Source organism: Catharus ustulatus, chromosome 14 (genome assembly GCF_009819885.2).
Source record: "Catharus ustulatus isolate bCatUst1 chromosome 14, bCatUst1.pri.v2, whole genome shotgun sequence".
In the NCBI taxonomy this organism is placed as follows: domain Eukaryota; kingdom Metazoa; phylum Chordata; class Aves; order Passeriformes; family Turdidae; genus Catharus; species Catharus ustulatus.
Window position 1 is genome coordinate 1,125,005 of NC_046234.1, and position 26,193 is coordinate 1,151,197.

The 26,193-nt window shown below is 46.4% G+C and overlaps 1 protein-coding gene and 1 long non-coding RNA gene across 4 annotated transcripts in view; one reads left to right on the forward strand and one right to left on the reverse strand.

Annotated features, from left to right (window-relative positions):
* PASD1 (PAS domain containing repressor 1) overlaps positions 1-26,193 on the reverse strand; it is a 116,005-nt gene that overhangs the window by 44,814 nt on the left and 44,998 nt on the right. For 2 of the 3 annotated variants that reach the window (XM_033072049.2, XM_033072046.2), the window contains exon 1: positions 12,392-12,536. The exons of the other annotated variant lie outside the window; for it this stretch is intronic. The gene's annotated coding sequence lies outside the window, so the exon portion shown is untranslated. Of the gene's footprint in view, positions 1-12,391; positions 12,537-26,193 lie in introns of those variants that run through there. 3 annotated transcript variants of the gene reach the window in all.
* Positions 13,015-21,861, forward strand: LOC117002712. The gene is made up of 3 exons (XR_004419352.1): positions 13,015-14,248; positions 20,112-20,187; positions 21,361-21,861. It is a non-coding gene; the product is annotated as an uncharacterized LOC117002712 (long non-coding RNA).

Here is a 26,193-nt window from a genome sequence, read left to right on the forward strand (position 1 = left end):
GCTGTTGCAGAGTGAGCTCCTGGTAATGATCAGTGCTGTCACAAAATGCAATCCAAAGCACCTAAACTTATTCCTTCTACAGTGAAGTTAAAATGAATAAGAAATCAAGTACAGTAGTTTCACGAATACAAGCCGCACGGATTATAAGCCGCACCCCCGGTGCCTCGACAATGTTGCTGTCTTTGTCAATAGATAAGCCGCACCCCGAATATTAGCCGCACTTTCGTTCGTGCGCAGCTTTCACAAATTGGCCAATTAGTAACAGGATCGCGGCATAGCGGGCTTTACTGGCTCGGGGCGGGGCCAGGAAGGCTCGGCCCGCTCATGGTTGCCGACGGGGCCGGGTGGCCCAGCTCAGCGCCACGGCTCGGCGGGGCTGGCCGGCTGGTGCTGCCGCCGCCGCCGGGCTCGCTGGCCCCCCTCTCCCGTCAGCACCGCCCCGCTGCCGCGTTCGCTCGCCCGGCTGGCAGGGCTGCCGCCGCCGGGCTCGCCGCCCGCCCCGCTGCCGCTTTCGCTCGCCCTGCGCCGCGCCTCGCGAGCGCCGCGCCCGCCCCGCGGCGCTTTCGCTCGCGGCGGCGGCGCTTCGCTCGCGGCGGCGGCGCTTCCGCGAGCGGCGGCGGCGCTTCGCGAGCGGCGGCGGCGCTTCCGCGAGCGGCGGCGGCGATTCGCTCGCGGCGGCGGCGCTTCGCTCGCGGCGGCGGCGCTTCCGCGAGCGGCGGCGGCGCTCCGCTCGCGGCGGCGGCGCTCCGCTCGCGGCGGCGGCGCTCCGCTCGCGGCGGCGGCGATTCGCTCGCGGCGGCGGCGCTTCCGCGAGCGGCGGCGGCGATTCGCTCGCGGCGGCGGCGCTTCGCTCGCGGCGGCGGCGCTTCCGCGAGCGGCGGCGGCGCTTCGCTCGCGGCGGCGGCGCTTCCGCGAGCGGCGGCGGCGCTCCGCGAGCGGCGGCGGCGATTCGCTCGCGGCGGCGGCGCTTCCGCGAGCGGCGGCGGCGATTCGCTCGCGGCGGCGGCGGCGCTCCGCTCGCGGCGGCGGCGATTCGCTCGCGGCGGCGGCGCTTCGCTCGCGGCGGCGGCGCTTCCGCGAGCGGCGGCGGCGCTTCGCGAGCGGCGGCGGCGCTTCCGCGAGCGGCGGCGGCGATTCGCTCGCGGCGGCGGCGCTTCGCTCGCGGCGGCGGCGCTTCCGCGAGCGGCGGCGGCGCTCCGCTCGCGGCGGCGGCGCTCCGCTCGCGGCGGCGGCGCTCCGCTCGCGGCGGCGGCGATTCGCTCGCGGCGGCGGCGCTTCCGCGAGCGGCGGCGGCGATTCGCTCGCGGCGGCGGCGCTTCGCTCGCGGCGGCGGCGCTTCCGCGAGCGGCGGCGGCGCTTCGCTCGCGGCGGCGGCGCTTCCGCGAGCGGCGGCGGCGCTCCGCGAGCGGCGGCGGCGATTCGCTCGCGGCGGCGGCGCTTCCGCGAGCGGCGGCGGCGATTCGCTCGCGGCGGCGGCGGCGCTCCGCTCGCGGCGGCGGCGATTCGCTCGCGGCGGCGGCGCTTCGCTCGCGGCGGCGGCGCTTCCGCGAGCGGCGGCGGCGCTTCGCGAGCGGCGGCGGCGCTTCCGCGAGCGGCGGCGGCGCTTCCGCGAGCGGCGGCGGCGCTTCGCGAGCGGCGGCGGCGCTTCCGCGAGCGGCGGCGGCGCTTCCGCGAGCGGCGGCGGCGCTTCGCGAGCGCCGCTTTCGCTCGCCCCGCCGGCAGGGCTGCCGCCGCCGCCACCAGGCTCGCCGGCCGCCCCCTCCCGTCTGCACCGCCGCCGCGTTTCCTCGCCCTGGCCGGCACTGCAGGCCCCCGCACCGCCGGGCTCCCCCACGCTGCTGGCCCCGATTATGCTGGGCTTCCCCCGCTGCCAGGCAGCCCCACCCGCCGGCCTTCCTGCTTCTGCCATGCTCCCCTGCACTGCTAGCCCCAGTTCTCCCGGGCTCCCCCGCCATGCTGGCTCAGGCTCTGCCGCCCTCCCTGCCCCGCCCTGCTGGCTCAGGCTCTGCCGCCCGCCCCCACACTGCTGGCCCCGCCTCTGCCAGGCTTTCCCACCTCTGCCGGGGCCGGCCGGGCTCCAGCTTGGCTTGGGGCTGCCGCGGGCTCTCACTTCCGTGTTGGCAGCTTTTAGAATTTTGTTAATAGATTAGCCGCCCCGGAATATTAGCCGCACTTCCGGGTTTCCACCAAAATTTTGGTCAAATTGGTGCGGCTTGTATTCGTGAAATTACTGTACTCTTCAGCCTCAGAAGCTTGTTTACCATTGCTGTAGTAGCTGAACTGCTGAATGAAATATTTACAACTATTCATGCAAACTCATTTTCCTTAGGAAATAACTGATTAGGTATCTCACAGCTGTTCCTGACAATGATTTAAGCCTCTGCTCATCCCTATCTAGACCTGACATGAATGTTAATGTTTTAGAAACAGTCCTCTTCAATAGGAGGGTGATGACAGACTCCCTGGGTCTGGTGGCAGTTTACTGCAATGGGGAAGCTCTGCTGCAGTTGAAGGATGACACAATCAGCCCCCAGTTTTCTCTAACCTTGTGACCCAGGGCTTGGGAAGTCTAGCAAAAGACAGAGCTACAGTAGAGCTCAATGCAGAATTATCTTGAGAATTATCTTCTTATCCCTGTCAGAAGTTTTTAACATCTCCCAGATGCTTGCTTCCTTTATGCAGAGTAGTAATCCTGCTCCACCACATTGCAGCATGGTATGTCATCCTTTCACCAACGTTTCCCCATCAGGGCCCTTTGATGGAAGCTGCTGCAAGTGTTGCAAGGTTGTGAGAAAAATCATCTGATTAACATTATACCCTCAATAAAGCATGATGTTCATGTCAGGAAAATCAAAAAGTAATTCTAAATTTTTTTCTCAAATAAAAGCTGTTACATGGGTAAAGAGTCAATGTCAATGCACTATGAGAGAGAAATCTAATTAGTTAATCTAATTCATCCAGCAATCCTTTTTCCACAGGAAATTTATCAAAAGAATTTAACAAAAAGTAGGAAAAAGAAGCATTTATCTCAATATGCTCCTTATTTCTGCAAGAGTAAGGTAGAAATCTTCATCCTTCTCAGATCAACTGCAAAGCTCAGCCAAATTGGGTCAAAGATTCCAATGACAAAAGAGTTGGTCTCTATTACTCCTTCTGGTAAGGGGGATAACTGGGCTTCCTAAGTTCTGACAAGAGCAACTAGGTCAGAAGAAAACTTTTGGGAAGACTTACCAAGTTTTACCTCAAGATCAATGGACTAAAAAACAAGTGAAATAAATGAACATTTGTCTGCAAATGACCTTGTAGAGCTATAATTCAAATAGAAACAAAGTCTATGTAAGTGTCTGAAGAGTAATCTCTGAAACAGTCAAAAATGCTTCATAAAAGTAGATTTCAAACACAATCCAAAGAAGATTAAATTGAAAATTCATCCCTCTTAGGACTTCTATATATCATAGATAGGCACTACGCCTTCTATTTAAAGCAGTTCATTATCTGATTTATTCACCAATACCTCTTCTTATTCAAACCAGACTGTATTAGAAAATCCCAGAAAAATTTCCTCAGCACTGCAACTTTTGAAATAAGTTGATGATTTATATTTACAAAATTTTACTTACTGTTTTTTCATATAATACACTATCTCTAAGGAAAATTTTAAAGAAAGATGCTATCCCAGTTGGATATTATTATTAATATTCACACGCTTTCCTTCAAAAAAATCAAAACATAGAAGTTGTTCTTGTTGGCATTTGTCTTTTTTTCATCCCCCAAGCGAAAACAGAAATTCTGTTCTGGTTACAACAGCGTATTACCAACAAACTCATCATTCTATCACTTCAGACTCCATTTGAACACTCCTTGCCCTTTTAACTATGAGTATATTCAATATAAGGAATTCAGCTCCAGATTCAAAACATGTGCCCTGGCTAAGATAAAGGTCTGACTCAGCCTCATTTCAAGTTTACAAATGGTTTAATGGCAATTTTAGTCCATTTTTTGGCAATTATTCTTCTTCTATTTTAGGCAATGGATCTTTGCCCTTTCCAGAAAATATACCAGGACTATTGCAGAATCATATACACTTTCCTTCTAAAAACCTTCTTCTGGGATACTCTCCTTCCATACTCTGAATTATTTCCAGAAATTGAAAAACAGAATTGCAGACAATTTTCCCATGTAAAATATTTTTCAGCAAGGCTTCCTGAGTCATACAAATTTCCCCAAATAATGGACTTCAGCTCTAGCCCCAGTGAGATATAGATACCAGGAGGTCTTGCTATTGAAGACGGCTCAGATAAGAAAGGGCTTTCTCAGAAGTCCGTGCTGCAGCAGAATGAGCAATAATAATTGTCTGTCCCAGAACTGGCACTCAAGGGCCAGCATAAACTCCCTGTGCAATTACACAGCTCCACATCACTGCTGCCCTGTGGGAGGTTAATCCCAGAGTTTTTGACGGAAAGAAAATACAGTAAAACTCACTTTTCCTATGTTGACACATTGTCTCCTCTAATGAGAAGGCTTAGCCCTCCGCATAAGCAAAATTAAACAGAAAATGCAGGTGTTAAGATTAGCACAAAGAGCTTGTTTTATTAATACTTCCTGCTGTGCCCTTTCCACAGAAAGCCTGCCCCAAAAGCAAGCCATTACAATTATTCAAGAGAAAAGGTAAACTATTAATGCTCATCTCTAATATATACATCAGTAGCAGAGTCAACCCAAGTCCCATCTTTTTGTCTCATGTGACTCATTTAACACACACACTTAATACATCACTTAATAAAATTTGATTGGAAGCAGTTTGATCAGAGTGAATGTTTTTAAGTTACTGTAAATTGAGCCAGTGTACACCACATTCAGAGACAGGACAAACAGGTTTATGGTCAAACTTCCTCAGCAAGGGGTGTAACCCTGCCCAGCTATTAGAGCCTCCCTAATTGCTGCCTTTGCAGTGACAAGCCAACACACCAACACTGTGGACCAAACACATAGCATACTCCTGTATACATAAACACCTATTGCAGATTGTGCAGCAGAGCTTTGAACCGCCTAAAACCAAAGACTGACTCCCAGGGATATCCATTTTTCTCTTCAGCTGATACTTTGGGAGAAGTCCCCAAAAAGAAGCTAGTGGAAGTTCAACCTATGTCTTCATCAGGGCCAGGGATTTCTCTCATCCCCTTCAGATAAAGCCTCTGCATTGGCTTGGAAATCTTCCTATAATGCTGTCATGTCTATGCAAAATGCCTATCTGCAATGGGAGCTCTTATCAGCTCATCTATTGCTCATTAAATACTTCAAAAAATGGTTTACTTAGTATGTTGTTTATAATCAAAACTTTATTGTCCAGAAGCAATGCACTGCACTGTGCTGTGCATTAAACCAATATTAAAGTAGGCTGAGCCCAGAAGAGAACCAACAAATGTTATTAATTTCTTTTAAGCATGTGTGTATGCATTTGTTTGTGGGCTCAACAGATGAAGCAAGAGAGGAGATTAGCATTTTTATGGATATGATTCCTGCCATTGCTACATACTCAAAAATCTTGCCTAGGCTTGGGCAGTTTGTATACAAGAATAAACACACTTAGAAATATCTCTGCATTTATCTATTAGTCAATTAGTTAATCAATCTGACTATAACTAACACTCAACAAAGCACCTCACATTCATTTACAGGTGAGGGGGAACACTTTGATGATCTTTCCAACTCAGAATAGTCCACAATCATGGGGAGACAGAGGCCCAGTGCAGGTCTCTGCTGAGCTGTGATACTGCTGCTGGATAAAGAGGGATGAAGTCTCTGTCCAGAGCCAGGGCACAGAGAACAGTGCAGGCACCACACAGCAGCCAGCCAAAATCTGGGAACTTGGTGTCAAACTGTGAAGACACATTTCTATTTCACACAAGCTCCCTGCAGAGCAGCCCTGAAGAACTGAGGTTCCAGAAGCTGATGGAAGGTGATGTGCAGGGTGGCAGAGCCCTCCACGCCATGGGAGAGTGGTGCAGGCAACACTAAATCCTTCGCTGTCCCTGCCTGCTTAGGACACCAGGTGACAGGGATCCAGCAGGAGGGTAGTATAGCTGTCCCAGCCTGTCATCTCTGCAAAGATCAGGTAACAAAAGTGTTGAAGGCAGTTGTTAGCCAGGTCACATCTTTGCTCACAGCCACATGAGTGTGGCCTGCAAACTGCCAGATCCTCACCTTCCACACCTGCAACAGGAGCCCAGTTCCAACTGCACAAGTGTGTGTATTTGTGTGTGTGTTTGTGTATGTGCATCAGTCCTCCAAAGTCAGAGCTCCAAGGTCTTGCTCTGCCTCCCTCCCTCTCTCCCAAAGAAAGATATCTTTTGCAGCATTCTCCATGGTAATGTTTAGCGAGCCTCTTGGTTACCATAGAGTTATGCACTAACGGAACGTCGACAAATTAATCAATTGTATCATTGTGTTTGCCTAAGAATACAACTCAGTCAGGTGATTCAATGCATTTCAACAGCTCCATGGAATTTGGTTAACACACTTCCTCTTCTACCATCTCAGTGTTACCCTCATGGGCTCTGACGTTTTTCAGTATTTCAATTTCCCTTTACAGGCAGATTGGCAGGTGGGCGATCTCTGCTGCAGGCTAAGTTGAGCTGTTTTCCTTCTTCCTTACCTGTTTCATTTCTGTCTTGTTTTATGTACTTCCTTCTCCCTTTCTCATAATAAGATGGACATCATACATTCAACTTTACACTAACCACACTCTGTTTTTTAAGTTACTAATTAATCACTAATGGTCAGCAGTCACTTCTTTCTTCTAGATTTTATCCTGCATGATTTAGAGAATTTTGCTTTGATTAGCACCAGAGCAGAGCTGATACTAAGTCCAGGTTTCCAACTTATTTTAGGAATATCACGTTAAAAGGGAACACCAATCCAGCACTCCAGTCTTGGAAAACAATGCTGGAAAACAACAACATCTCTTCAACCTGCCAAGAAGCACCAGAAGCCCAAGAACACATTCTCATGTCACACAATAAACTTATGATCCATCTAAGAAGCATGCAAGATTAAACTGTTCTGTGACAACAAACACCAGCAAAGGGCAGGTGAAGATCACTGCCAGCATTAGTCTGGCAGTCCATAGAACTACACAGAGTTCATTTACACCAGCAACAGATCCCAGAAAATACACCATGAAGTATAATGCAGTTACTGGCAACACAGTCTGAAGGAAAAATGTCTCTGGCTCAAAATCTGATTAACAGGTTGAACCAGGGAGCATGCCAGAAAAATCTGCAGGCAGCTCTGCCTGCCTAACACTACATGCAGTCTGCACTGTACATTTTCAATGTCTAGTACTTGGGAGGAACTCAGATGTGGGAGAAAAAGGATTTTAACCTGCAGCAACAGAGAAAATTACTTCTTGCCTCATCTCCCAAGAAAACAGCAGAAGACTTGATACACGGTGTAAAGAAACAAGTGTAAAGAAACAAGATCCATTCTCCTTTCAAGCATACATTAAAAATATGACTACACTGCAGACCAAAGAACTAACTCTGCAAATGTAATTTCCTATCTCCGGGAACTCTCTAATTTAATTGTATAATCTCTTTCATAAGATTATCAAGATCTATCTCAAAACTACCCTAATTGAAAGACTCTTATGCAACTTCAATCCTTGGGTAGCTACAAGCTTTCTTCTAATTCCCCACCCAAATTTATTCATGACCAATTTAGAAAATTTGACCTAGTGCAGATGCTATCTTTTAGCTTTTTTTTTTCTGCCTTCTTGCTATATAGTGACAATTATTTGTAAAATACTGCAATGTAGCCTGTCCCTTCACTGGCTCACCTGGCCAGAGCTAGACAAACGATGCTCTTTAACCTCACTTTGCACAACAGATGGTCTGTTTGTGTAACCACATCTCTAGCCCTTCCTACTGCTGTAATTTAACGTTTTCTTGACAGGGGTGTCCGGAACTATGCAAAACATCAGTAAGCCACTCCAAAAGCAATGTGGAACTCTTGTATTGACACCCTGTATGACGATTTGTACCATGATCGTTATCACATTTCCCTGAATTTCTCATATTATTTTCTTTTGGTATCCAGGGATTTCAGTGGTCCCCTTCCCAGATGTATCTCAGTGCTCACTCCCAGGTATCTTCTGAGCAGCCACTGCAACCACATCTCTCCCTTCTGTTATAGACAGCTGATAAGCTCCTAACACTGGAAATTCTTGTTACTGGTCTCATGCTTACAACTTTACTTGACTTTGCACTCAGCACTATTAAATGTCATTTTATGTCTATCAATTCTAATCAACAAAGTCATCTAAATTCCTTTCATGTGATAATCTGATCCTCCTCTGTACTGACAATGCCTCCCAAGTTTTTGTCATTCCACACAGCTCCTGGGCACACACCCAGATCCTGCACGCAGGTCAGAGCCTGGTCCCAAGGGAGCAACAACACCAATCTCCCTCCACACTGATGATTTTCTCTGAATACCTCTTTCCATTCACACAACTTTATTTGCATGCAATGGTCGTATCTTTTCTTTGGCAAATTCTTTTCCACCTTTCAATTTTTGTCTTGAACCACAATCTTAAGTCATAACATCCTGTGGGGCATGGTACCACATGCTCAGCTGTAGATAAATCACATTCTTACTCTACCCCACCTAAATAATCTGTTCCACTAAAAAGATGTTAGATTAGTCTAACACAATCTATCTTTGATAAAATCTTGCTGCAATTTAGCCTGCTTCCTCATTATTTCCATCTCTAATTATTCTTTCCTACAAAATATGTTATGAGATGCTGGGTACTGTTGTATTCAAACTAACTGGGCTAACATTTCCTGCACCGTTTTTTTTTTTTTTTTTTTTAATTTTCTGACTCTCTAGGGACTACCTGTAAAGGACACAAATGCTTGCCCTCTTCTGCATCCGAAGAGCCATAGCAGAGCCTTGCTGCAAGCTATGCAAGCCTTGTGCCCCTGCTTTCAGTATTCCAGGACTGGGATTATAGGCACCTCTTCATTTGTCTCACCAAGATATTTAAGTTTTGCTTGTTTTCTGTTTTGTTTTTTTTTTTTAAACATTTACTATGAATAGCTTTCACTTGCCTGCAGATTTGTCAGTAATTACACTCTGTTCCAGATTCTACAGAAGGTTCTGCTTTCATGAGAAAGTTGTGTCATTATTTAGAGACATCAGTTCCCCTTCCAGTTTGGTATGTCTAATTTCGGTTCTGTGTAAATTGACTAAGTGCAGGTTTTGGTTGAACCCAAATAAGCTCATTTGAACCAAAATAAGAATGTCTTTACACAAGGTCACATCAGGTTAATCAAATCACTTTAAAAACAGACTTAAACTAAATTGGTGCAATTTCCCCATGTAGACAAGGCCAAAGACAATAAAGGAATATGAAGTAGGTCAAAGTCTCTCATTAATTGCACACATCTTTGTGGTTTGACTAAATCTGGTGATTCCGAGGCTGGGCAGATGTGCATCCAGTGAGCCCAGCTGTGCACAGAGCTCTTGCTGGGGCCTGTCACCACCCCAGCCTCCCTGAAATCTGGGCTTAACTGAGACTGGAGAATGAATAAACAGGGCCTTGCAGGACTTTTCCACAGAGCCATTGCTGATTCAGCTTATGGGCAATAGGGCATATAGGCCATATACTTTTGGCCACACCAAAGCAGCAGTGAAACAAGGCAAAAACCAGAATGGCGTCAGCCTGGGCTGAGGATGGGAAGAGCTGGTGGAGCTACAGCCAGGTGAGCCCATCACCAGAGCCATACTGGTGGGCACAGAGCTGCTACTACAGTGGTACATGGCCCCAGCTGAGCCAGGACTCACTTGGAAAAATGGTGTCATCCAGGTCCTAACAAATAATACAGTTATTGTACCTGCCTGACTTCCCTGACAGTTTTGTCACTGAAGTGATAGATCTATCATTTCAATAATACCAGAAAACACTGGTTCATACTATTTTGGTTTTTCTAAGTTTTACTGTTCTGTTTAAAGCCATATTATTTCACTACGATCTGTAACTGTTCCAGCACAAGCCTGAATTCAGTTGTTCTGATATAGGCACATTGCTTTTTTTTCCAGTCTTGAAAGAATGATCTATGTTGGCATTAAAACCTTTGTACCATTACACATGAGTCTTGGGAGGTTGAGTAATTTAGGACAAAACAATGCAACTTCTGTCCACAGACAAACCCTGGCTCCAAACTGTAAAGACGTCCTACCAATATTTTGATACTACTAACAAGCAGCAGTTGGATTTGACATCTGTATCTCCTCAATGTAATGCCACTTCCTCCATCATGAGACTTTAATTATGAACTACTCATTTGCTAATTTTAATCTTTAACTCTTGAGCTATTTTTGTGTATTTGATGTATGTCTTAAATCAGAAAAATAATGTAATATAGATATAGTCTCAGTGGCTAAAACCCAGGAACCATCACACATCTTACTGAAGTTTGCAGTTTATAAAAAAATTTCAAACCAATTAATCTCTAAATCAAGTAACTGTAATCCACAGTTTAGAATGATCAGGAAAGTGAGCAGCAAGCAACCACTCTTAAAGCCATTTTCATTTTTCCTATTACCTCTTCCAGAAAAATTCTAAAGATTTGGTAGTACACATGTTTAGCCCAAGAGATACGAATGCCTCCCTTCTGCACAAATTTCAACTTTTGGCTTTCTCTGGAGCTTCCCGTCCTCATTAGTGCCTGCTGTGTTTGTCGGGGCTCTATCAGCTGCAGAGTCCCAAGCGCTGTTGTTCTGGTCCTCCCTGGTGCAGCACTAACATGCTGGCTTACTCTGATTAGCACATAACAGGAGAATGATCTACTTTTTTTTTTTTTTAAATACAGTTTCTAAAAAATCCAAGATCCAACTGTATTTTTCCAGCTGAATAACTATGGTGAGGGATTGCAGCCTAGGAAGTTCATACAAATTACACAAAATCCCAACTAAAACACCACATTGTCAGACATTCAGTACCAGGGCTCCACACTGCTTACTCCTGAAAGTGTCTGCTGCTTCAAACAGCATTCATTAGATCTGTGAGGACTGTAAAGCCTCCATATCAAACCCATGAAGAGCTAGCTGTCTCTTTAAGCCAAATTTGCATTTCCAGAGCTAGGGATTAGCCAGTAGTGATCCAGCAAAATAAGGACAGGGGAGCACCCACATTCTGCTCAAAACGAAGGAAGTGACTCCTCAGATTTTCTCATGTATACACCAGAACATCTCATCCCTCTAGTGAAATCAGCACCACAGCTTTCACTGCACACAGCAAAATAAACTTCAGCTAATAAATAACCCTACCCTCCTCAGGCAGATAAGGCACAGGGCATTTTAACAGCTTTGATTTCAGGGACATTATTTCCGGGGCCACTCCCCTGCCGAAGGAGACAACTTCATTCAGGGATCAGGGGCAGTTGGCACCTGGGTGATAGTTTTGTCCCCAAAAAGGGACTGATGTGCTGGACTTCTCCAAAATCCACCAAGCAGGGACCTGCCTCCTGCCTTCGCAGACTGTGGCACTTCACAAAGGACTACAGCTCTCCGAACCGCGTGTGACACCTCCCTGATGAATCACACAGGGCTCAGCTCCGACCTGTGCTTCCAGTGCGAGCCACCCAGAGCAGTCACTTCACAATTTTTGCCACTAAGGACCAAAGCATGGAATTATCATTCACAAATCCATGGCTGAAACATGTGAGGGTCTTTCAAAGCCTTCCTTAATTCCCCACTTATAATGTAAACATTCTGTAAAACCAAATGACACAACAACCCTGGGGAGGAGAATGACTTTTCAACCTGGATTTTCGATGCTATCTTTAGGTGCTAATTTCGGAGGTTTTTCTCCGCACAGTTTTCAGTCAAAAACATTCCTTGTACAACGAACTTCAAGACAGAACAATCAGACCCATTTCAGTCTCCTGAAAATCGGTTTCTCTCAATCCCAAACCACCGCAGCTCTCAGCCCGTGGCTACTCCCGAGCGGCTCCATGCTCCGAGGTCCGTGGAGGCTGAGGGACGGAGATGTGGGCGGCCGGCTCGGGATGCGCCGCGCTCCCGCATCCCGGTATCCCCTTCCCACCTGCCCTCTACAGCCGGAGCCCCCCGGACTCCCTGCGCCGCGTCCTGTGTCCGTATTGACGGTACACAGATTTTTAAAGGGAAAAATCAGAAGACTTGTGGCTGTCAGTTTTAATTTTCAGAACTTACCTGGGACCGACCTGGCAGTGTCCGACGAAGGCAGGGTGGAGCGCGGAGTGCCGCGTACCGACCCCGCAGCCGGGGCTTTTCCCGGGCTGCCCCCGCTTCCTCCCGCACGCCTCACCTCGGCAGGGCTCGCGGTCCCCGCGGCCGTACGTACCGTCTAGGAGGATGGGCGTCCCGGGGTCGCTCTCACTGCCATACCCAGCCCCGGCGCGGTGCCCCGCCGGCGACACGGGTTACCGCTGGCCGCGGGGTCCCGCTGCCTGGCGGTGACATGGCATGAGCGCGGGCAGGACGGGGCTCAGCGGCGGCAATGCGCGGCGCAGGGGTGGGCGCACGGGGGGCTCGGGCTGCGGGCAGCCGCGGCGGGACTTGTGAAACTCGGCTGTGGCGGCGGCTGGTTGTGTAACACGGCGGGCTGGGCCCGGCCCCCCGGCACTGCACAGGCGCGCTGCTTCCCCGCCCCACCGCCACCGGCACCCGCCGCCGGCCACCGCGCACAGAGCGCGGGCCGAGGCGCAGTGGAGCGCACGGAGGAGCGAGCGGGGAGCAGCGCACCTCCGCGGGCGCGGGGCCCGCACAGGCCGGGCAGGTGGCGCGGGCAGCGGCGGTGTCGTGCGCCGGGAGGAACCGGCAGAAAGTAGGTCACCGCCGCCGATCCGCAGGTACCGGCCTCGGGGTGGCCCCAGCCGCGGAGTCCTGCTGGGACCGGCCCGTCCTCCCTCCGTGCGCGGCTCTCGCCGGGCGCCGCGGAGCGCAGCTCGGCCCCGGCTGCCCCGACGGAGCCCACGGCCGCTCTGCGTTCCCCGCCAGGCGCGCGGCACCGGCTCCCTGCGCAGCACGAGCTGTGCCCTGACGGGATTAGTCATCCCGTGCCGTGAGTCACCCATTTAATATTTGCCGCTTCCTTCCTCATAGGTTTTTTTTTTTTTTAATTCCCTTTCTCCACTGTAACTGTTTACTCTCCTCTCCAAGGACAGCGGGCAGCTCCTTTCCCCTGCCCGCGCCTTCCAGCCGTGCGCAGCTGCGGGCGCGGAGCCGCAGCCGGCGGTAGGAGCAGGGGGATCCCGCCGGCGCTGCCACGGTGTCGCCGGACAGTCGGGCTGGAGCCGCTGCTCAGACCTGACATGTGGTCCTGCCCATCGCCCCGGTTTGATTTATGCTCCTCTTGTATCTGGAAAGCAGTAGGTACCAAAGCTGGGGCACTGAGACTGTTCTGAAGTCTCTCTCCTCAAGACACTGCCGGCTGAGGACCAGCGCTGCGGTGGGAAGCCACTGGCTGACGCCACAGTTGGGACGACTTGGGAGAACATCGCTGGGTCTCTGACTCCGACCCCGGGCTGCTCCAAGCAGCTTCCAAAACTGAATGTGCGCTTCCTTACGAACAAGTTAATTTTTGGGGGGTGCTTTTTTCTCCTCTCCATTTTAGCTCCTCTTGGAAAGGACCTATGCAGTGCTGGGAGATCTGCTCCCTCTGGGAGCACATTACTGCCTAGCATCCCTTTCCCACAGCTGGCATCCTCACCGCTGGCTTTCTTTGCTCAGCCAAAATTCCTGTTTCTCTTCCAGCCCTCGTTCTGCCGGAGGAAATGGGCAGACATGAAGGCACCCTGCATGGCCCCATCCTCACACGTGCCGGTGCCCCAAACCATAGCACGGGGGACAAAAGCAGAGCCACAAACGGGATAGTGGACAAAAGACTTTGCTATGAGTTTTTTAATATGAACCTGATGCCAGCGAGGAAAGGGAAGTGACGTTGTTACAGCAATAACCCTGAGGAACGTCAGCTGTTATTGATGAGGACAAGTAAAAGGGCACCTTTGCACACAGTTAACATTTCTTATTTACTTTCCTATCGGAGGCAAAGAAAATAGCTTGGTTGTGCTACCTGTCAGAAGTAGCAAATCTCTTTTTCTCACTTAGAGTGGGTTTTTGAGGCACACAGCCTTGTCATGCAAAACACAGCAACCCTTCCCTCATTCATGTGGTAGAAATCCTTCCTGTTCACTTCCAGGTGAGATAAGAACAAGTATCAAATGCAGCCTTTCTCTCCACTTTTACTTGGGTTAAGGTGTGTCTCTGCAGCCTGCAGTGCAGCCCTGTCACAGCAGTGACCATCACCAACGGGATGTCACTGCCTTCCTACTTGGGAAAGTGGATGAGGAATGATGAGAACATCGAACTCTGTGACTGAGGCTCTTTAAGATGAAGCACCCGCAGACGGATGGGTGGGAAGCACAGGCAGGCAGGATGTGGCCCCAAAGAGGCTGTGGTAGGTTTCCCCTAAAGGTACCAGCCAGTACAGTGCCACAGCCACTGCCCTTGAGTTGTGCTAGCAGCTGCCCAGGGGTGCTGGCACTGCTGGGACACTTCCATAACCCACATACCCCATCCACATACCTGACAAGTACAGGAAGCAGCATCAACACTGATGCCTTCTAATAAAGCAAATTGTTCAGAATTACCACTTTACCTCATAAAAACCAATATTTGCTGATCAGAAATAATATTTTATTTGAAGTGTTCCAATCAACTTCCTTGCAGTCCTGGGCAGGTAGAGCTAGCAGACTGGGCAAATACAGGGGCCTTTCCTCCTGCAGCAATTGTGAAGGAGTTTTCATATCAATTACTTCAATTATCTTCAATAACACACTTTCCACCAAGATCTTTCCAAAGGTTAAGAAAGAACAGGGATACAGACATATCTACCGCTGCAAAATTCACACATTGTTCAGCAAGTTGTGGCGTTGGGCAACTTTAGCTGTGCTCAGTGATAGTTGGCATAGCCTCAAATTTGTTTACATTGTTAGTTTTTGACAGTGCTGCATTGCAAAGACATACCAGCAGCAATAAAACCAAGAGAGAGCTAGTTTTGGCCAAAAAATAAGAACATCAGAGGAAAAAATAATATCTTTGTTGTTCTTACATATATTTTTGTGTATGTTTTTGTATGTGTTTTTGTGTGTGAATAGAAGTGTATGTGTGTGTATATATATCTATATATATACATACATACATGTATATACACATTCTATATATGTATATAAAACCCAGCAGCCTGCCCCTGCTGCACTCGCCCAGTGGGGGCACCACTAAGGAGCAACATAATTTAATGAGGAACTAGAAGGATACCTTGGGCTGTATTTTGGCAGGTCACACTCCCATTCACCATCTATCATCCCGAGCGAAGGGTTGTCCAAACTAGCCTTTAAATTACACACTGCAAAGATTCCTACCCAGGAATGCTTGCATCGCTCAGTGCTAAGTCAACAACCAGTCCCAGTTCAGGATCAGGCACCTCAGCCTTGTCTCCCTCCAGAGTATGCCCAGAAATTCAACGGGATGTTTTTCCCTTTTCACACAGTAGTAAACGTGAGGCTTGGGTTCACGCAAACGAAAAGAAAAGAGAGGTACAGAGATGACAAAGAGAAAAAGCACCCTTGCCTTGGTCCGAAGTGGCTGTTTCTGGGCAGGTTCCACGGGAGCTCTGGGATGCAGCAAAGAGCGGAGAGCCGGAGCGGCAGAGCCCAGCCAGCGCTCGCCATGGGAGGTGCGGGCGAGGGCCGCGGGAGCCCGTTCCCGGCTCTGCCCAAGGCAGGGACACTGAGTTAATTGTGTCAGTGCTATTGCACAACACTGTTACCTTGACACTGTGTCGTGTAAAGATTTTAAACTGCCTCTTTATTAGTCATCCTCTATTCATTTTAATTGTGCCTGATAAGCAGGGCCATTTCACCTTTGTGTGTTCTGTACGCGCTTATCGTTCGTATTTATGTCGCCCAAGAGACTTTGAATCTCTTCCTGAAGCGTTGGTAGATGCAGAGGAATGAGGAGGCATTGCCATCACAGCCTGCTGTGGTTCTCACCGTTTGCTTGCTACCTTTTCAGAGCCCTGCTCTCCCAGTATGGGCATCTTCACAGGTCCTTGATCCTCGCACCAAAAATGCTCTGACAGAGGCTTAGGTTAATGCCTGGGAACCAATAAGAAAGGATAGGCCAATTGCGACATGCATCTAATTTAATTTTTTTTTTTCAGGATCAAGTGCTGTAGGTGTGTGCTTAACACCATGGGCTTCTGATCTGCTCCCAGGACAGAATTTTCTATGGATTAAATTCTTGCCTCTGAATTAGGGTATTGTTATTTAACAAAATCAAAGTTGGGAGATGAACAATTAATCATTTGATTTAATACAAAGAACACAGTGAAAGTTTATGGAATATTTTAGTCTCACTTATTTGCAACATAAAAATATACTGCCTGAGAGTTTACCCATGTGAACTCTGTCCCTGAAATTCCTTATCTAGTCTTATCTTTGTGAAGTCTGAAGTTTCACTGAAAGTTCCTGGAAATAGTGCATTTTCCCTTCTCTGACCTTCTCCTCACCTCAAACATCCCCTGTGTTTGCTGTGGGAGAAGGAAGGGCACTTTGGCCAGGCACAACGCTGCCGGCCTGTAAGAGCATGCACAGGTGTCATAGCTGCTCCCAGTACCTGCAGCACTGCTGGCACTGCAGGGACTGTTCGCTTAGAGTGCATGTCTGCTTCAGGAAAGTTAGCAGAGTCCTTCTCCATGTGGAGATGGATCTATTCTCTGGGTTTGTTTAGCTTCATCTTAATTTTCCCTATTAAAAAAGGCTCAAAGCTAGAATTCAGGTTTGAACCAGAATCATGTGAGGAGATGGGCAAAATCCCATTCTCAGTTAAGTTCAGAAAAAGTAATGAAAATGCCATTAAAGTCAGAACAAAAACCATATTTACTCCAGTGTGAACAGGATTTCCCTCCTAGCATAAGATCTTCCATTCCTGTGGGCTGAAATGAGCTTCTCACTGTCCTACCCAGCATCTTTGAGGGCCACTTGGAATATTTATGCAACTGCTTAAAAGTATTATGAACATATATGGATCACCATTTAGGACAAAATTCGACCTAAGCTTTTGAGAACCAACAGGAATATTTTAATTTCCATCATCCAGAACCTTATTTTGTTAGAAAATGGTTTAAGATGGTTCTTACAGAAGCAAGAGTAGTACCCAAATTTTGTGTGTATTTAAGGCCCTGTGCTGGGCCTCTCCATTGTGCTGGAGTAATACCTTGGTCAGATAAATTAATGTATTAATTTGAAAAGTTGAGAAGTGCCCAAGTCATATTTTTGGCCCAGAAAAAGATTAAAGAATATTTTTCGTGTGGCTGATCATACTTCCAAAGAAATTATTATTTTTGTAAAGGAAAAAGGTGTTCTGTCTTAACTGCAGTAAAATATTCTTGTGATCTGTTATTCTGCCTAACTCAAAAAAGGGAGGGGGAAACTTGCACAAACAGGAGCATGGCTGCCTTTTCCTGTCCATATCCTTACATGAGAGCATATAAGCTAAAGCTAAAGCTCTTTGACTACATTTTATCTTGATCCCACAGGATAATGTATCTATGAATTAATTTTCTTTGATGCTTGGTTCATATCTTCTGGAGACTGTGCTGAAGACAAATTCAGACTACTGCATTTAAATATGGGTTACATCACCTTTGATTAGTATAATCAGCTACCAGGGAGCCTCTTGAACAGGGACATAAAATAGAAACTTAATAAAAATTATGTTAAAGGCATAAATACCCCTGAATTCAACAGGCTGAGGAGCAGAGGGAGCACCAGGCAACAGCAGCAGCTGCAGTACTGCCCTTGGATGAAGCACAGAGGAAGAACAGACAAGTCAGTGCAGAATTACTGTCTATTATCTGCAAGTGCATCCTTGTGCATAGTGGTTACTACTTAGCAGATTAGATCCACATTGATAAAAATGGATATTTCCTGTTAATACTTATGCTGAACTTTATTCATATGAGGTGGTAACACTTTAAAGCTTCTCTCTGGTACTTGTCCATTCTTAGTTACTTGATCCCATACACAGCAGCTGGGAATTGTGCAGGTCAACTATTTCATGCACTGAAGGTTTTAACTTTCCCTCTTGGGCCTTTACTTAGGGCACATGCAAAGGTAAGATCATCATCTTATAGATTTCAACATATTGGATTAGAGCAGCAGCTGCTGACTCCAAGACAAAACCCAATGAGCTTCTGGCCAAACATACCAGATGGAAAGTTCTCCTTGTCACCTGGACTTCCTACTGCAACCCAGGGTCTGACCAGACACCCAGGTTGTACCTGTGGGTGACAAAGGACACACTTGTTGGGAAGGCTGTGCTGGTACAGGAGCTGCTTCCGTCCATACCTCCCCATCTTTTTCACAGCTGCTGTCATTCTTCTCTGTTCTGCCTGGACTGGGCTATGGCCAGAGGGCTCCCAGCTATATCTTAATCTCCTCCCAAAACTGGGTAACTGGGTCAGAAAGTGGCATTAGGGGACTGTGACTTGCAGGCAGTTCCAGAGGCTCTCTTGCTCCCTGTGCTGGTGGGAAAACTTTCCCTCTGCAGAACCACCTGCAATGGGGTGCTGAGAGAAGCTACTGCTGATTTCGCTTTGTAAGGAAAGCAAACTCTTCCTTTTCATGACCAAGTGACCTGTGTGGCCCTTTCCCAGCTCTGTACAAGAAGACATTAAAATCAAGACTATTTAAGATGGATAAGGATGCAGCAGAAAGATGACAGGGCATTTGTGTGGAGAATACAGTGGGGTTGACACTTCTACCACACCCTGATTGGCAAACACTGAAAAACAATGCAAATATATCTGTGTATATCTGTGTATGTACCTGATAACCATGCAAACTCACTCACCTCAAATAACCACTATGGAAAGGTGTAGTTTGACAGTCAGATTATAAATGTCAAGCAGTGGCTTTTTAGGCATAAGCTGTGCTAGTGGTTCTTTAAAAGAACTAAGCAGCCTGATGGTCTTGAGGGACCACTGACAACACAACCCAGACACTGGAAAGGACAAAAGCCTGAAAGCACAAGGCCCAGGTCAGGGCTCTCCAAACACCTCCCTTAATGGTCTTTTTAGGATACATAGAAAAGAAAATGTATGTCCTTCATCCCTGCACCAAAGTCAACAGGGTTCTTGGGTAATTTGCACTGTTTTCCTTCTGCCTTTCTTTAGGAAAACACTGAAACTTTCTAAATAATCTCCTGAATGCATAAAACTGGTGAACTGATATTCAACAGAGATTTTGCCCAGGGAGCAGGATGGACTGAAAGCTTCACATGTTGCTGAAGCTGTGCCACTCTGCTCATACCTAAATAAAAGCAAGTTAAATTGCAAGTCTATGAGATTTTATCACTTTTACCACAAAATAATACTGAAATGCGCAAAAAATATTCAGAACTGCATTGGATGTTATTGCACCCTCTACTTACAGAAAAGCTCATGGTTTTTCTGGGCACAGGGGAGGTGCTGAACACCATCAGTGGATTGATTATGCTACTGGAAACTAGTATTATGTGACAGATTTGGTCTACAAACAGTGTTGCAAAAAGTCATCCCTAATAAGAGGAAATGAATCTCTGACTAACATGGGGAAATCAGGGTCATTATGCAGCTCTAAGTGATGGCATTTTTGTGTGTCTATAGAAAATGAGTATATGAGACAGTTGGAATTTCCTCATCTAAATGGGAATATCAAAATCAGTTTTGGTCAGGGCTTGTGAATGTGATTGGAGAGGGGAGCTATCTAGTGAGCATGTTTTCATGAAACTCAGGAAGTGTTTTGCAGAAGTAAGAGCCATGAAAAACAGATTGCATTTTTTTTTTGGTCTTTGGACTTGTCTCTTTACTTGGCCCAGACATGGTGGTGATCATTGAGGGCAGTTATGTACTGCCACACTTCTCATCCTGACCCCAAACCTTCACTGCACCCCTGACTTGGCTTAGAAACAGTTTCTAGTTCTCTCCTCATTAAGAAACTACCTCTCATTTCTTACTCCAGGAGAACATCCATCTTGTCTGGCAAGCCAAGCAGCACCTTGGGGCACATCTGGAGGCAGCCAGATAAGCCTGATGAGGTTTGTTGTGTGGATTTGGGGTGTTTTTTTAGATTTTGGGTTCGTTTTTTTTTAATTTCCTGGCGAGGGGGTTTGTATTTTTTTACTCCTTAAACTTTTTTAGATCTATTTTATTGTCGCTGTTGTCTGTTGGTTTATTGGGGTTTTTAGGGGGTTTTTTTGGAGGTTTTTTTTTTTTTTAATTTCAGCACAGTATGTAAACAATATAGTTCTGCGGAACAGAGCCTGAGGGTTCTCAGAGCACTGGAAACCATTTTTAGGAAAATGCTGGCTTACAACAAACTTCGTTTCAATGAAGTGAAAGGCTGTCTTTCTTTGGACTATCATTGCTGTCATAGTGACATCTAGTTTCCCTGAGTTTTCATCCTTCCCTTGTCCATTTAATGCATGCCCCTAGCCCTGGTAGTGGTGCTAGTTTGCAGAATAAGTCATTTCAGCTGAGGAAAAACACAAGCATGAGACTCCAAAAATAAATTTTTAAAAGTGCATTGTTTCTTCTAGAGCTTCAGTCGTTTCAGTGGCAGCACTTCAGGTGACCTGCACTAGACAGCACTCGCTCAGAGCACTACAAAAGTAGCACTCAGGGATTTGCTGCCCTGTCATCATCTCCTTCAGTGAATTCAGTCACCACGCAGTGCCACATACCCAGCACAGATAGTGTCACTAGCGCAGCAACTGGTGGGTGAAACATAATGAAACTATGAAGAGGAAACCTGTCACAAGCTGAAGGAAACATTTGCTTTTCAGTGGAGTGTTTCATCTCCATATGAGGGCTGAAGTTAAGGATGAGAGAAAATTAACTTGTGCCCTGGTCACTAAATGCAGCTTCTTATGCAGTTATTTACTGCATAAAAAGTTGATGGTTCTGTTGCCATGGGAAATAGGGAATACTTGCCATGACAACTGCAGCAGAATGTAGCACATAATCCACTTCACACAGAGTATCTTCCAAAGCAACCACTCCCATTCATACATCCTACAAAATTCTGTGTCCTTGAGAGCAATTCAGTGTGTGTTTTTCAGGTACAGTGGTTAATCTGCACTTTACTGTGGCATATTTCCTTGTGTCTAATATTATTTATTATTTGGTTCTTACATACCCCTTACAGAAATGCACCTGAAAGCACTTTGCAAAGGTAATCTATACAAAAAGCTTCTTTGTTTATTTTACAGATGAGCAATTCAGGAAAAAAAAAAAATCACATGAGTCTCCATAGAACAGCAGGATCAGGACTCATGTTTGCACATCACTTGGGCCAGTAACAGGAACATGGCTCTCATTGTAAGAAGGTGGGATGAACTCTGCAGCCAACATCTGCACCATCAGGGCAGAACAGCTGTTGGGGAAACCTTCAGTGAGCCCAGTGCATCTGTATCTCTGACCAAACAGGAGCAACATGCCACAGTGATATCCTTGACCCCTCTTTTGGGCTGCACCTGGGTGGCTGCATGACTGCTGAACATCATAGGCAGTTTGGGGGCATGGAGGCACTCTCTGTGCCAGCCAGACCACTGCAGAGAAAGGATTGCATTTCTTGCAGCATTTTGTTCCAGAAGATGCTTCTGAAAACATCTTTCCACATTCACATCAAGGAGCTGTGCATGCTGCTACTGATCTGAGCATGCTGCTACTGAGCTCTGCATGCTAAAATAAAGCATACACTGTCTTTGCTATGTTCATTCTGGTCAACCTGCAGCTCCAGACACCCTGCAAACCTGCACTACCCTTTGGCAGATGGGCTTTTTCATGCCAAACCTCGTGCTGCTCCTTAGCAGACACAGCTGGTGACACAGCGTGAGCAAACACCACCAGTTTGGGTGGCCAGGTTGCACTTTATCCTAAGAACTCACTGAAGCCCTGCCATGCCTGGTCCACTAGTGGAGCATGGAGTTTGCTGAAATTATTTGCCTTAAAATAATTTCTGGAGGGAAAAAAAGAGAAAACAATAAATTGTTGTTTTGTTGTGATCAAGAGTTATGAATAACCTGGAAAATCAAGAATGTGCTTGGAGTAAATATGTGACTGAGAAAACCATTACCAACTCAGATATCTGTTCTGGCTATTTACCTCTTAACCTTGCCAGACACATTCTAAAGTGCATAATAAGTGACATCTCTCCTTTATCATAAGATTTTGCCTAGAGTGAAACTCCGTCTCTTTTAGTTACCGATGTTAACAATGCTGTTTTGGCTTTGGATCTATTTCCTTAATTTAAAAAACAGCATTGACAACTTTTTTCCACTGTTTAATTTGCATAGTCACAATAATTAAATATGAATCTTCAAATATTGCAGGACATATTGTAGATTTATCAGTGAAACAGTCTTCTGCCCATTTTCATAATTATTACTGTTCAGATCAAAATGGTTATGCGCTGAAAGATTGACAATTTTCTCCTTTTAGTTAAGTTGTCAGTTGTTTGCCCTTTTGGCAGTGCTGCATAGAAGTTACGATTCATAATTAAATTAATTTCCATTCGCATGTGAAGGCATTTCCTTTCCAAATTTTTGCATTTTACTTTAAATTGTTTCTTAAGACATGGACTTCAACATACTGCAAGGAGCAGTATGTATTGTACATATCCTTATACATTAAAGGATATATACATAAAGTACATATATATAAAGAAAACAAAATATATAAAGGATATATACATAAATTACATATCCTTTAATGGCATGCTCATGTGCAGCCCCGAATGAGTAACAGGACCATACAAATCACCTGGATATTTCAGTTGATTATGGTGGCCTTGATGGCCAAGAAGGTTTTGCTTGATTGGTGTCTTTAACTCTTCCTGCTTGCATGAGTGGTAAATTTTGCAAAGAATTAACAGTGACTTCAGGCCTTTGTTCAGATTGAAGAGTTTGGTTTTTTCTATCTCCATGCAGAGCACTTTCACATAATGGCTGCCCACCAGCTCCATGTATTTTCTCCAACTCGCATTCCCCAGAGAGACTGGCTTTGCACTAAAGAGGAAACCTAACAGGAAAAGTACTTTTGGGCACCCATAAACCCTGGTAGGAGCAGCCTGTGTGATTTCCATGCCTCAGAAAGTGCTGGGTAAAGTGCTCTCCATCCCAACTCCCCAAGCAGGTGCTGACTAAAATGTTACCTGTTCATCAGTCATGCTGTTACACAAGCTGTTCTCAGAGTCTGTGCCTAACTGTTCATGCATTTGTATCTACTCAGAAACTCTCCTGGCTATCTTCTCGTCAGTAAAAAAAATATGTAGCTTCTTGTGAACAAAGTTTTATCAAATTGAAGAAGCCTCTTAAGAATGGTTGAGGTATGAGAACAAGTACAAAAGAAGCTACGACAGCTTGAAATACTTAAAGGGATAAGAAGCCCCAGTGATTTTTTTTTTCATTTAAAATCAGTACTTCATTCTAGGGGCCAGATAACACTTTCATCTATTAAGGTGAGAAAGGAACAGGCTGTTCCTGTTGCAGTGCCTTTCATAAACCCTCAGTAAGCATACTCTCTGTGTCTCACCACCCCACTGTTTCTGGATGTTTCCAGGTGGGGTGCTGCACGGGCACTGCCATAGCTGCTCAATGCATCTGGTCATGATGCTGAGAGCTCAGGTGCCTCAGTGATGGGACCAAAGGAGAAGAGAGATTAAAAACATAACCTTTATGTTAGGAGGGAACAAGGAGTTTTTCCCAGCCATAATTAAGCCCAAGCTTTTTACTTTCTGCCTGCGTAGGCCTGGGACTCACTGCTGGACTGGAGCAAAAACTCTCCTGGTTCATCCAGGCCTGCAGCTCCTGCCCTCCTGGTGGGAAGATGCAGCCCATGATCTCATGCAGCTCTTGCACTTCTCATCACATGTCTCAGGGTTTCATCACAGCCCCTAAGAGCTAGGAGAGCATTTCTTCATTTTGCAGATCAATCTTCTTTGAAAAGCAGCTTTCATCACACATTGGTGACTGTGACACTACAGCTTTGGGTTGGGTTTTTTTTTTTTTTTTTTTTTTTTTATGTTTTGTTTTTTGTTTTGTTGGTTTTTTGTTTTTTTCCTTATACTCAGTACAGGTTAAAGTTCCAGCTGCTGGTGAAGATGGGAAACCTCAACTTTACTATAGGTTTCCTCTAAAAGAAGGACTTACAGTTTGAGGTGCCGAACCAATAGACTTTGTAATTTCCTGCTAGTCACGGGCAAAACCCACTGTCCACGTAAACATCAGGTGCTTTGCTATCACTGATCAAAACACACAGGGGCCAGGGAGCAGTGAAATGATCTCTGAGGACCATCTCCTCCTCCCCCCCTCTGTGACAACCTGGAGATCTCCCTGTGCATGGCCAACATTCAGCTGCATGTTTCTATTTCAGGCCTTGGCTGCTGGAGCTGGCTGGAGCAGTTGATCAGCTTACCTACTGTCTTGCCAGGATCGGGGCTTGAATGAGGGCAAGCTGGCTGTGACCCAACCCAGATAAGTCTTAGGTTGTGCTGACAGGCTGGGGAAGAGAGGGAGCTGGGAGAACTTCTGCTCTCTATGACAATATCTTGCTTTTTATTATTCAGCTTTCCAGACCCAGAGACCTTCGTATACTGGCCTCTGCCCATCAATTGATTATAACAAGAATGAAAGATAGTCTGTTTGCTTTTTGTTGGGCTTCTTTTCTGGACCAGAAGGTGGAGCCCATTCTTTTGAACACGGGTCTTTCATATACCAAGTCATCTAGAGAGTGGATTTCAAAAGCTATCCCTTTACCAGGAGCAATGCAAGCTTTCTCTGCCCAAGCCAAAGCAGGGGTTTGATGTGCAGCTTTCCCTGTCCACAGTGGTGGCAGTAAACAGAACTGCACAGTAAACAGAAATAAGATGCAAAAGCATTTGCATCCTGTGTAGTGGGTGCTGGAAATGTGGGTATCCAAAGGACAGGCTCTTCATCCTGAGGCTGGTTGGAAGAGCTGAGGCATCCCAGACAGTGCTTATTTGTCATCCTTGGAAGAATACATTCCTCCTTTATGTAGCTTTTCTGCTGTTCATAGGTACAAAAGCATGGTCCTTTTAGCAGGGCCTGTTGTGATGGAACAAGGCATAAGGGCTTTAAACTAAAAAAGTGTTGATTTAGGCAACAATTTTTTTATAAAAAGGGCAGTGAAACACTGACAGGTTTCCCAGAGAGGTGGTGGATACCCTGTCCCCAAGAACACTTAAGGTCAGGTTGGACAGGGCTCTGAGAAAACTGATTTAGTTGGAGATGTCCCTGCTCGGTACTGGGAGGTTGGATGAGATGACCTTTAAAAGTCTTCTCCAACCCAAACTATTCCATGAATCAATGATCCTATGATTTAACGTCTCTGTATTGTGACCTTTCCTCATTCAGATGAGTGCAAGCAAATGAGCATTTTGCTTGACCTAACAAAAAGAGCCCAGATGCAAATGCTAGAAACAAATATGGAATTTTTCACAGAACAAAACTGCCTGGGTAGGACTCAGCCTTGCCATGGTGGCTCATTTCAACCTGACCTCTAAAACTGAAAAGAGTTGCCTTGGAGAGTGTTTTGGAATAATATGCACTGTGGCCCAGTAAAGATGAACTTTGCCTAGGTCTGACACTTGCAAAAATAAGGCTGAACAACCAGGCAGGAATTTTTGCTACAAAACTGGTATTGTTACACTTCCCAGAAGATGAGGTGTTTCTTCTTTCATAAAGTCTGGTGGGGAGAGAACTTAATTGCATTTTCTTAAAATCCTCTCAGAATGGTAATAGAAGGGACCTTTGCTTCTGTGTCCTCATAAAACATATAATGGAGAAAATTTTAAAGGGAAATAAGCATTTTTGAATAGCAATTCTCTTCTGGCAGAGATAACTGGGTGCTGTGAAGACTCTCTCTCTCTTAGGCTTCCCTGTGTGTTGGAGCATTGGATTTTATTTTTTGGGCATGAGTTGTATTTTAAGATTACCTTGGAAGGTATAACCAAACCAGGTATATGACTGCATTTTATGTGCAATTTAAAATGGGAGTCTGTAGAGCTATATCTTCCAACTGAA